The sequence below is a fragment of the Elephantulus edwardii genome, unplaced genomic scaffold (assembly GCF_000299155.1).
Source record: "Elephantulus edwardii isolate Elephantulus edwardi_28Jun2011 unplaced genomic scaffold, EleEdw1.0 scaffold00041, whole genome shotgun sequence".
NCBI lineage: Eukaryota > Metazoa > Chordata > Mammalia > Macroscelidea > Macroscelididae > Elephantulus > Elephantulus edwardii.
Genome location: NW_006399791.1, coordinates 7,885,035 through 7,896,654, shown reverse-complemented (window position 1 = coordinate 7,896,654; position 11,620 = coordinate 7,885,035).

Sequence of the window (11,620 nt, the reverse complement as noted above, 5' to 3'; positions counted from 1 at the left end):
CAGGTGCCATCAGCCTGCCCACTTCTCAGCCTCAGCCTCGCTATACTTCCCCTCTGTCATCCAGCCCCATGACTCCTTCAACCACAGAGCCTCTACACACGTGCTGTCTCCACACAAGGACCCTCCCATTCCTCTCGTCCTGGATAGTTCTTAACCTCCATTCCATTCAGTTCTTCCTCACAGAAGCTTCCCTGAGTCAGACTCTCTTAATTCCAACCACACTATAAACTATATTATGCTCCCGGATGACTCAGCATAATTGTCCATGTTATCTGTGCAGGGTAACTTGAGTAATGTCTATCTCCTTCCCCAGGCTGCAGGCCCCAGGAGAGCTGAGCCCTGGCTAGTTCTCCTTCCCAGCCCTTGGCATAGAAGGTGCACAGCAGGTATTTGCAGAATGAATGAGTGAATGTAAAACATCAGTTCAGGAATTACATCTTCAGAAATCTTTATCTGCAGCCTTCATGTCTACCCCTGCCCTCCTCTGGCACCTGCCCTGGGTCAACTGTCCACTTCCTCTTTGAAGCCTAGCTCTCTTGTCAGGTTCAAACCCAACCCCAGGGCTCATACGCTTGCTCCATCAGCCTGTCTGCTGCTCCTTGGGGACTTCAATCTTCTGTAACCCCTGCCCTGACTGGGGGAGAACATCAGTGAGCTTGCACACAGGCTTGCCCAATGGACACACAGATCGAAGGAATGCATCGATGAGATTAATTCATTCACACATACATGTAAGACTGAGTGACTGTCACCTATCAGTGGGCCTGAGGGCTGGGCTTCAGGGCAATCAGATCCAGAATCTGTTAAGGCCCTTGTTGGGGACCAATACGGACCTACCACTGCATGACTGGAAGCTGCTCCGCCTCAGGCCCCAGCTGATGGCCAAGGGCACCAGTGAGAAGCCAAGTGTCCAGGGAGGGGTGTGGGCTGAGAGGACATATAGTTCCAGCTCGGGCACAGTGACAGGGCCAGTCGCTCCCTAGGGAGATGTAACATGTATTCCCAATTTCTCTCCGTCAGGCCTGGAATTTGCCAAGCTGTATCCCTGCAGGCTGGCACCCAGGGGCCATACATCCCCCCAGAACCCCTATTCTCTGTGCCCCCAGCTAGGTCTGCAACCCCCTCCCACCTTCACAGCAGAAAGATCCACAGTCTGCTAGGACTAATCCCTTCTCCAAACAAAGCCTGGGGCCCAGCATGGCCCACTGTGGTCTCTTCCTGTTTGCTTTGGATGAGGACCACGAGGCCAGCTGGCTGGAATCTTTAAGCTTTTGGAAGGGCCTTTGGTCTTCAAAGTTGGTGCAGCAAGCAGCACACTGCCTTGAAAGAAGGGGTCCCCGCTCCAGGCACCATGCCAGCCAGGCTGCGGGAGGAGCTGCTTCACAGTCCTGGCTGCAGTCATCTGGAAAAAGGCCCCACCAGCAGCCCTGAGCGGAGCCTAGGCCTGGCTAGCTCCACACCTCACCAGGCAGTGGCCGTGGTGCTGCTCCTCCCCCACTTCCAACCCCCAACAGCAGCAGGCATCTTCTGAACAGTGCTGAAATCCCAACTTGGGGTTGAACCTTAAGACCGTCTGTGAAATTGACCCTTTGACCTCTCCAATTCCTCCTGCCCATTTGTTCATCTCTATGCCTTTGCTCTCACTGCCAGGAATGCCTTTCTCTCCCCTCATTGTTAAACTCTTATTCATCCTTCAAAACCCAGCTCAAATCTTACTGCCTTGTCATTCACAGTAGCCCGTATTCTCTATTTCTCCTGCCCCTAGCTCGTACATCTAACGTAGCATTAATCAAAAGACAATCTATGGGTTCAAAAACCTGCCACGAGACCTGAGCATCTGAGCCAATTCATGGTGATCGTCCAAGTGTCAGGAGGCTCCCTGTGTAAAAGGGTCCATGGCAGTGACCTTTTAGAAGTAGATTCTTCTGAGTCAACTGTTCAGTTACTGAATGCTTCACCATTTGTACCACTTACGGATCTGGAGTGAAGAGTAAAAGAATAGTAACGTCCAGTCTCCTGTGGCCTATGGGTCTGGTGTGATCCAGCCCCTAACGATCCTCTGTCAACCTCTATACTCTGCCCACACTGGAGTCTCTTCTCAGTTCCTTGAACCCAGCACTCCACCTCCTGTCTCTACACACAAACTGCCCCTTGAACTTGGAAAGCTTTCTGCCTGCCCCTACCTACCTCATATTCGTCTTTGAGATTCAACTGTCCTAGAGCCCTCCTAGTATTGCCTCCCACCCAGCTAAGTCCACTTTCTCAGCCTTAGTCATGTGTTTTCCCATCTCTCTTTCCCTCCCTCCCTCTTTTTCTCTCCCCCCCCCACCCCCGACACACATACTCTTTCTCTCTCTAAGTGTGTGTCATGGGCATAGCTTCACGTCCACCATATCCTCCATGCTACACAAAGTATCTAGCAGGCAAGAAACTAGTGGGCTAAGACATCGATAATAAGAGAGACAGCTTTTAGAGATGGAACTCAGCATAATTCAGGTCCTCAGTCTGCTGATTGGGCTCTTGGAATGTGCCAGCAGATTACCCTGGTGCACTGCGTCGTGCCTGTATTATTATTAGTAGTATTCTTTAAATTATTCCATTTTCTTACTCAGTCTTCTCCTGGATGGTCATACTCAGCGTGAGGTGTTTTTCTCCTGCCATATCATAAAATTCACAATTACTGATTTTAAAGTGGATCATTTTGGTAGGCCCTGAATCACCTTGTCGAGCTGCACCTGCTCTGGGAATGATGGCCCCATATTGTACAACTTGGGCTTACAGCCTGTCTTTGAGGGAGACCACTGGGTCGTGGGGGGAGGTACTTGCTTCCCTATTTGAGCTGCAGGGCTGGGTGCCCCATCAGTCTGCTCTAGGGGAGCAGAGAATGGAGGGAAAGATGAGGCTGGCGTTCCAGGTGAAGGCACACAGTGAACTCAAGGTCCCTGGTCTTCTCCCGGCCTTCTGCAGACTGCAGAGGAGCCCAAAAACTCTGCTAACAGCTGCTTGTGTCAGGTTGGGACCAGGCCAGGCCCCAGGGTGCTTCCTCTGGAGCCTTGGGGAGCGATCGTTCTGTGAGAACTTCTGCAAAGTCCCATGGGAAGCCAGCTTCTCGAGGCCTTCCCTGCCCAGTGCTGGGCATTAAGGACGGAAGGGGCAGAGAGGTCCCATGGGGAAGAGCAGCATGCAAGTCACAGAGATGCCACCAAAGCAGTGGATCCTGCCTGGTCCACTTCCCTCTATGTTACCGAGCCTCTTCCTCTCAACTACCTACCTCTATTTTGCAGATGGGGAAACTGAGGCACAGAAGGGTTAAGTGACTTGCTCGACAAAACACAGCTAGTTAGTGGTAAGTGTCTAGGCTTAACCTAACCACATTGTTCTCACAGCAACCTCGTGAACAACAGATCTGAACCCAGCCCTAACCATACTGTTGTGTACCGTTGAGTCAGGAACTGACTAATTACATAAGAGGAGATTGCCCATCTTTCTCCCGTGGAGCAGCAGGTGGATTTGAACTGGGTGCCTTCAGGATTGCAGCACAGCTCCTTACCACTAAGCCACCAGAGCTTCCCTCACCATATGGGCCTCCTAAATAAATCCTTCCCCAGGAGGTATGGCACTTTCTCAAAAAGTTGCAAATAGAGAAACCATTTGACCCAGGAATTCCACTACTGGGAATATACCCTAAAGAGACTAACTGACATCCAAGCAGATATATGCACACCCATGTTTATCAAGGCTTTGTTCACAATAGCAAGGAGTTGGAAACAACCCAAATGCCCATCAACAAACGAAGATAAAGAAGCTGTGGTATATTCACACAATGGAATACTATGCTGCATTGAAAAACAAGGAAAATGGGTGACCCTGGAGGACATTATGCTGAGTGAAGTATCTCAGTCACAAAAGGACAAATACTGCATGGTGCCACTGTTGTAAAACAGGACTGACCTTGGGGTTGGGGGGAGACTGAGAAAGATGGGTTCAATAATGTATACTACATTGAAACAGATGAGGGAGAAAACTGTTTAAAAGGGATATGTGATTAGGTATTTTTGTCATGACAGGAGTATAGAGCGAAGGCTACATGGTGGAGTGGACCTGGTGGAGGGTTTGTAAAACAATGAAAGAATTTTTCTTTTACTTTTCCAAGAGGGTAGTGTGAGGGAGAGTTGGGAGGGGAGAAATGTGCAACAATGAAAGAATGGAAATCCAAAGTCTCTGTAAATTTTCATTGAAATGAATAATAAATTAGAAAAAAAAAGTCCTTGCCCACATCCCTCGCTGTGATGGTGCTCCTAGGAGCCAGAGGCCACGAGAGGAGATGTATATTGTTATGATTTAACACCACCCTCCTGCACTAAAAAAAATATGCTTGGTCAGATGCAGTTATGACCTCATCATATGATTAAATCAATTGGTCCCAGGTAGAGCAGATTATCTTCCATAAGGTAATGTAATCAGCTGAGGTCATCCTGGCATAGGGCGGATCTCAAACCTTATCTCTTCTGAGTTACATAAAGCACAGATTAGACACAAGCCAGTGCAGGTAAAGATAACGACAGCAGCCAAGAAACGGGAAGACAAGTCAGGATTCGGACTTCTGGCCTTTAGAACTATGAGAAAAGAAATGTCTTTAAAGCCACTTGTGGCCTTGTGGTAAGATGCTGTGCTGCAATCCTGAAGGCACTCAGTTTGAATCCACCAGCTGCTCTGTGGGGAGAAGGATGAGCAATCTCCTCCCAAGCAATTAATGGCCTCTGAAAACCCACTGGAGGGCCTGCTATGGGTGGGCTCACAGTACTCAACAATAACAACAAGGAAATTAAGGCACACACCCTTGTAGCATTACTACACCCAAGGTCAGCTAGCAGATAGGACTGACTATCTTTTGAGTGGGGAGACTGAGTCTCTTCAGAATTTTACGGGCACAAAACAGGCTGCCCTGGGGAATGACTAAGAAACCAGAAGTAACTGGTTTGGGCTCTGCAAATATCTCAGACTCCTTGTCACCAGGCCAAGTGGGAGCTGTGGGGAAGGTCCTGGGAAGGAGGGCCTCTGAAGGAGGGCATGTGAAGGACCCTGGTCTTGCCCTCAAGGGTGCTGTCAGAAACTATAATGTCTCTCAGGACAGACACCCAGGCTTTACAGCTGGGAGTAGAATGCACCAGCTACAGTGTTAGACCCTCCTTACAAGTGAAGTGTATACACAGGGGATGCAATGAGGGTGTAACTGGATGTGAGCAGTCCGGCTGTCCCTCTTGGATTCTTGAGTATTCTCCCTCCTCATCTTCCACCAAAACCACAATCCCAGAAACTGGGCCTAAACCCAATACATTGGTCTCTTCCCACTTACAGACCTTCATCTCAGCAGCCTCTCTGGGAGGGAGCTGCAGACAGACAGACATAACTTGGTTAAGACTGTCAGAAGGAGAGACACCAAAACAACTGTCTATAAACATTTTTGTGGAATTATCAGAAAAGTATTCTTTTTATATTAAAAACACCCATGTACTTAGTTAGAACAACAAAAACATTTTTCGGAAGCTGAGCTTACACCCATCAATACCCCCACAGGGCTAAACGCCTATGCTAATTTAATGTTTCAACCTTCTCATTTACTCCAGTAAGAGCTGTCATTATTGCCCAATTATAGCGATGCTTCGAATTATGTGGTTTCAGCCGCACACGATGCAAGCATGCACTATTGTTTTCATTATGGCAGGTGCTTTAGTTGTCACCAATTTGATTAAGTTCTCTGCTTTTTAGCTATAACACTGTGGTAAATAATGTTTGTGAGCCTATATCAATAACTTTTTTTGTTAGTGAGGTAAGCTGGGGTTGCTGTGATGCTGAATCTTGTGCCATTGCAGTGTCAACTGCCATAACGGTTACCCATGGTGGGACAGTGTTTGGTGGAGCTCACAGTTTAAGACAAGTTTGGAAGCAAGAGTGGCATCCACTTCCTAAACAACATGCTTCTGGAAACTCTATGAACTTTGGATAAATGACGATGGTTATGGAAAGGCCATTTGTTCATAGGGTCGCTATGAGTTGTGCTCAGCCTTGAAGGCAATCAACAACAACAACAATGTAGAATTTATTTTTTTTTATTAATTTCAATGAACACTTACAGAGATTTTGGATTTCCATTCATTCATTGTTGCACTTTTGTCCCCGCCCACCCCACTCCCACCCCTATAGAATGCTTTTTACAAAACAGCTTAGGTGTATCAGAGGCAGTGAGATTGGCTCAGGCTAGAGCAGGGTTCTGAGCTGTTGTGTACAAGGTCACCATGAATTGTAGTCACATGTGACAGCAAGTACTCATAGGATCTGGAGGAAGAATGTCCCAGTTCCCCACCTACCCCAAAGATTTAGCCCCAGGCCCATGTTCTTGATAAGGCCTGTCTAAGTCCTAATAAGGGGACTAGATGACCAGATCCTGATGAGGCCTTGGGCCTGATCACATATTGGCAGGACTCCTGCCCCCAAATTCCTGAGCAAATTACCACTTCTAACTCTCCTTAACAACCTCTATAAAAAAAGTGTCTGCCCACAAACCATTCTGATCTCAGTGAGAGGTCACCTGGCGTCCCTTTCAGACCAGGTAATAACAGCCTATTTGTTTTTGGGACCAGCTTCTCTCTCAACTCTCTTTTCTATCTAACAGAATCTAAGAAACACTGCATGTAAGGCATAAAAAGCTTGTATCACATATTACTCTATGGTTAGAATGTTGTTGTTAAGCTGTTAAGTGCCATTGAGTCATAGTGACCTTATGAATGGAAGACCTGAACACTTGTATAACTTTCATCGTTTCTCCAAGTTCATAGAGTTTCCAGAGGCAAGCTATTTCAGAAGCAGATGCCACACCTGCTTCCAAGCTTGTTTTAATCGGGGAGCTCCACCAAACACTGTCCACCATGGGTAACCATTATCACATTTGACACATCAGTGTCAGAGTGTTTAACATCACAGCAACCATGAGTTACCTCTGTACAGCAAATGGACAGACCAGTGCTATACCACTTAGAAGCATGTTTGACCAAAAAGAATTAAAAGCAGGCCTGAGGGCCGCAGATTAAAAACACCCACCTTCATCTTGGTAGCATCACTTTCTGTCCACTAGGCCAAATGAGCTCTCTCTATATTGTTGTTGTTGTTAAGTGCTGACTTATAGTGACGACTCATAGTGATAATATTTTTATTCACTTACTACAGGTCTGAATGGTCTGATAAGGAAGAGGCCCAAGGAGGTGGGCATGACATCATGAGCTACAGTACTGGGTGACACCAACTCTCATGTCAGCACTGCTCTATCTCAGAACATCTATCCTAAAACTCTTGAAGCAAAGGGGCTAGAGTGTGCAGTTTAAGTGTGTGGAAATAATGAGGAGCTATTATCCCACTCCACAGAAAGTTCTGGAAAAGCACAGGCCAGAGGGCAATAGAGCTAATATCTATGAAAGGGAAGCATGTCTCTTTGGTAGCCTCCTCCTCCTGAGAGTTTAGCCTTTCAGACTAAGGGCCATAGGAGGCGGGCTGGTCTGTGGGGCTGGACATGGGCCCTGGAGCCCATTCACTGAAGAGAGAAGAGAGTTAGCTGACCTTCGCCAGCTTCTTCTTCCTACCTGGGTAGGGCCAGCTTCTCATGGAACCCACCTCCCTTCCTCCCTGCCCAGCTCTCTTCTTCCTCATCCCTCCCTCCATAAAAACAGATAATTAGAGATGTCAACTTGTCCAAGCCCTTTCTTTTACAGATGGGTAAACCGAGGCCCTGGGAGCTCTGGTGGTTTCTTGCTATTGTTTTATGTGCCTTAGGGTCAAGTATGACTCATAGTAACCTTGTGAACAACAGATCTGAACCCTGTCCCAATAGGTCTGGTGGCCTAGTGGCAAAGAATTGTGCTGTCAACCCAAAGACACACAGTTGGAATCCACCAGCTGCTCTGTGGGAGAAAGAGAGGCAATCTCCTCTAGGAGGTGCAATCAAACTGCTTCTAAACCCCCCCCCCTTGAGGGTCAACTATGGGTCAAGTTCTGACTCTACCTTACACAACAACAACAACAACCTGAGTCCCTGAGAGATCCAGGGCCATCACACCACCTGGGCTGGTAAGGAAAGTCACAAAGCCTCAGCCTACTGCCTCCTGGGGCTCTCCTGCTGGCTGCACTACTGGAGTGGTTGGAGGTTGGAGTGGGTATCCCAGCGGCTGGAGGCAGACGCTACTCTAGGACAAGCGTGGGTTGCAATGGGAATTTCTCTCTTCAGCTGCTCCCCAGATGAGAAGGGTCCATGAAAGAGGCTGGAAATGGGCCACCTGAGGACACTTTCAAGGGGTTGTTAAAGGAGGGTGGGGAGGGTCATGAGTTAAAAATAAAAACCTCAGCGAGCTCTGGTGGCCTAGTGGTAAGAAGCTGCACTTCAATCCCAGAGGTGAACGGTTTGAATCCACCAGATGCTCTGCTGGAGAAGGAGGGGCAATCTCCTCCTGTACCAGTCAGATCCGTTTGACGGTACACACACAAAAGACAAGAAAAATTTAAAAAAATTTAAAAACACACCTCAAAATTCATTGCTGTTGGGTGGGAACCGACCCATAGCTGACATTCCAGTGGGTTTTCAGAGGCAGTAAAATGCACAGAAGGAGCAGCTGGTGGATTTGAACCATCAGAGGTGTGACTGAGTTAGCAGCGGGACTTCGTAGGAGTTCCCTTTCCGCTCCACAGAGGAGTGAGATGGAAAGTGAAGAAAGGAAGCAAAATACCAAAGGCTGACTCCCTGGGCCCCTTCCCTCTCTCGGGGCTGTACAGAGACCCCAAGGGGTTCTTCCATTTCTGCCTCTGCCTCGCCGGCTCCACTTCCCAGTGCTCAGGTAAACTCCTTTCGTCCTCACACCGCCCTGCCGTAGACCCCAGCCCCGTCTCCCTTCTTTTCCTCCGCTTCCCATGCTTCCCACCGTCGGGGACACCCATCCAGATGGGAGTGCGTGAAGCGCCAATTTGGATACCAGATTGTAGTTGGAATGTACCCAAAACCTCCACCCTCCCCAGACCTCTGCTTACCCATATGAGAAGGGGGCCGGCGCTCCTTTGCGCGTTGTTGGTGGGGGTCCCTGCCCGGATTCCCTCCCCGCCACGAAGGCCCGTCCCCGTCTCACCTGGCTCCACTGCCCGGGGCCTCCGGGTCTCGCGACCCAGTCTCCTTCACGAGCACCGGCCGGAACACTGGCTCGCCAGGACCTGCCTCCTCCTTCCCCCTTTTTAAAGAGAAGTAACCTGACCCGACCACTACTCCTCTCAGATTAACCCTGTGCCGCCCGCCCTCCCGCAGCTCCGCCCGGACTCCGCCCACCATCCGCCCCTGGGGAGCCCCCGGGCGGGCATACAGCCCCCCATCGACGGCGGGCCCTGAGCGCTGGAGCCACTGCTCCTCCCGGAGGTCTGGGCTTCTGCGTGAACCGCCGCGCCCCCCCACCCGCCGCCTGGCCGCAGCCCCCAACCCCGCCCCCCACATCTGGTCCGCATCTGCCTCGGGGAGGGGCCCAGGGCCTCGCCCTTCCCTCGCGCCAGGGAGCCTCGCTCCTGCAGAAAAAGAAAGTGCACGTCCCTCTAAGCGGGTGGTAATGGTGGTGGAATGTCGCCCGGTCGAAACTGAACTTTCTAGTGTCTCGGACTCATCATTTTGACCTGACCCACTAAGGTAGGGTCACACACTCCTCCAGGCTGTGCTTCCAGGGACCGCGAGACCACGACCAGGGCGCACCCCCATCATCGGGTGTCTTTTGGGGGCAGTACTGCATGATGTTAGTATTAGTTTCCTATTGCTGCCAGAACACACTAACATCAGTTTTGAGGATGAAAACAACACAGACTTGTTCTTTTTAAATTCTCCTCGGAAGTCAGAGGTAGGCCTCTTTGGCTCAGATGCCCCTGCTTTAAACTCTCCACGACAATGTACTCCCTTTCGGGCTTCTAAATGCAGTTTAGCTTCTAAACATACTCACCATCTCATGAACTGACAAAAAACCCCAAATATATGTCTTGGAAAAAGTGCAGCCACAGTGCTCATTGGAGGTAAGGATGAAGAAGTTTCATCCCTCATACTCAGAACGCTCTATTCCTTTTTTTTTTTTTTTTTTTTTTTTTTGGAAAGGTGGAGGGTCAGCTAGAGAGGTAGACCCTCAGTGAGACAGACTGACACAGTGACTGCTGGAGCTGCAATGAGCTCACGTGTGTCAGAGATTGTGAGGATGGCACAGGATAGGGCAGGGTCCAGATCTGTTGTTTGTAGGGTCACTATGGGTTGTACTCATCCATTGACACCTCACAAGAACAGCAACAACAAAAGCAGTTTAGGATACCTGAGTGAGACAATTAGTGAAGGGCTGGGCTACTATTAACTGAGAGCTTGGCATTCAAACTCATGCACAGGTGCCTGCAAAGAAAGGCCAGGTGACCTGCTTTTGAAAAGTCACAATGAAAACCCGGTGGAGCACAGTTCTGCTCTGACACACATGGGTCACCATCACCACGAATCAGAACCATGCTGCTGGGAGCGGGCAAAGGCTGTCCACAATCCTAGACTCAGGCTTGAGTCCCTTCCATGCACAAAGCCAGCAGTGGCTAGTGGAGCTGCCACTCGAACCCTGACCGCTCTGTCTCCCCCTTAAACTTGTAAGGACCCTCATGATTACCTTGAGCCTACTCTAATAATCCAGGGTAATGTTCCACCAGTGGACAACTTCTACCCCTTTGCCACAGAGCGTACATTTGCAGGATTCGGGTGGGGTCCTCTTTAGACAGGCCATCTTGCTGCTTCTGTAATGCTTTCCAGAAGAGCGAGTTTAGGATTTTGGGAACATGCAATCTAGCTGGCTGGCTGTCCCTGCCTGTGTAGACCTGTGGGCCAGGCTAGTTGTCTTCTGACTGTGTTTTGTGATTTGACTTGCACTTGCTCTTCCTTTTAAAACTACATTGAGAGTTAGGGGGACAACAAGTAGCTTGCTGCAGTGATCTTAAAAACCAGGCCAAAGTTGATAGGACTGTTGGAATTGTTGTAGTTGTTGTTGTGTGCCGTGGTGTTGGAATCAACCCTGCAGTGAATTTTCAGGAAATCACATGGAGCAGATCTATCAGAATTGTTCTTTTTTACCTTTGAGTCAGAACTGACTCATCATAGCTCAACCTCTGAGTGAGTTTCCAGAAGCAGTTAATTGTACAGGCGGAGACTGCCCATCTTTCTCTCACTGAGTAGCTGGAGGATTTGAACCATGTGCCTTTAGCATTGAAGATCAGCTTCTTAATTCCACTGGAATTGTTGGTGTTGTGTTCGGTGCAGTCATCTGCAACTCGTAGTGAACCCCACCCTATCCTAAGCCAGTTTACTGTTTACAACACACCTACCCCCATTCACCCAGTTACTGTGTCAATCCACCTCACCTGGGGTCTTCCTGGCCTACACTGTCTTTCCATCCTTCCAAGCACAATGTTCTTCTCCAAGGACTGGTCCCTCCTGGCCGCATGCTGAAAGTACGTGAGGTAGAGCTTTAAAATCCTTGCCTCCAAGGAGCAATCTGGCTTCACCATCTCCAGCACAGACCTGTTTGTTTTCTTA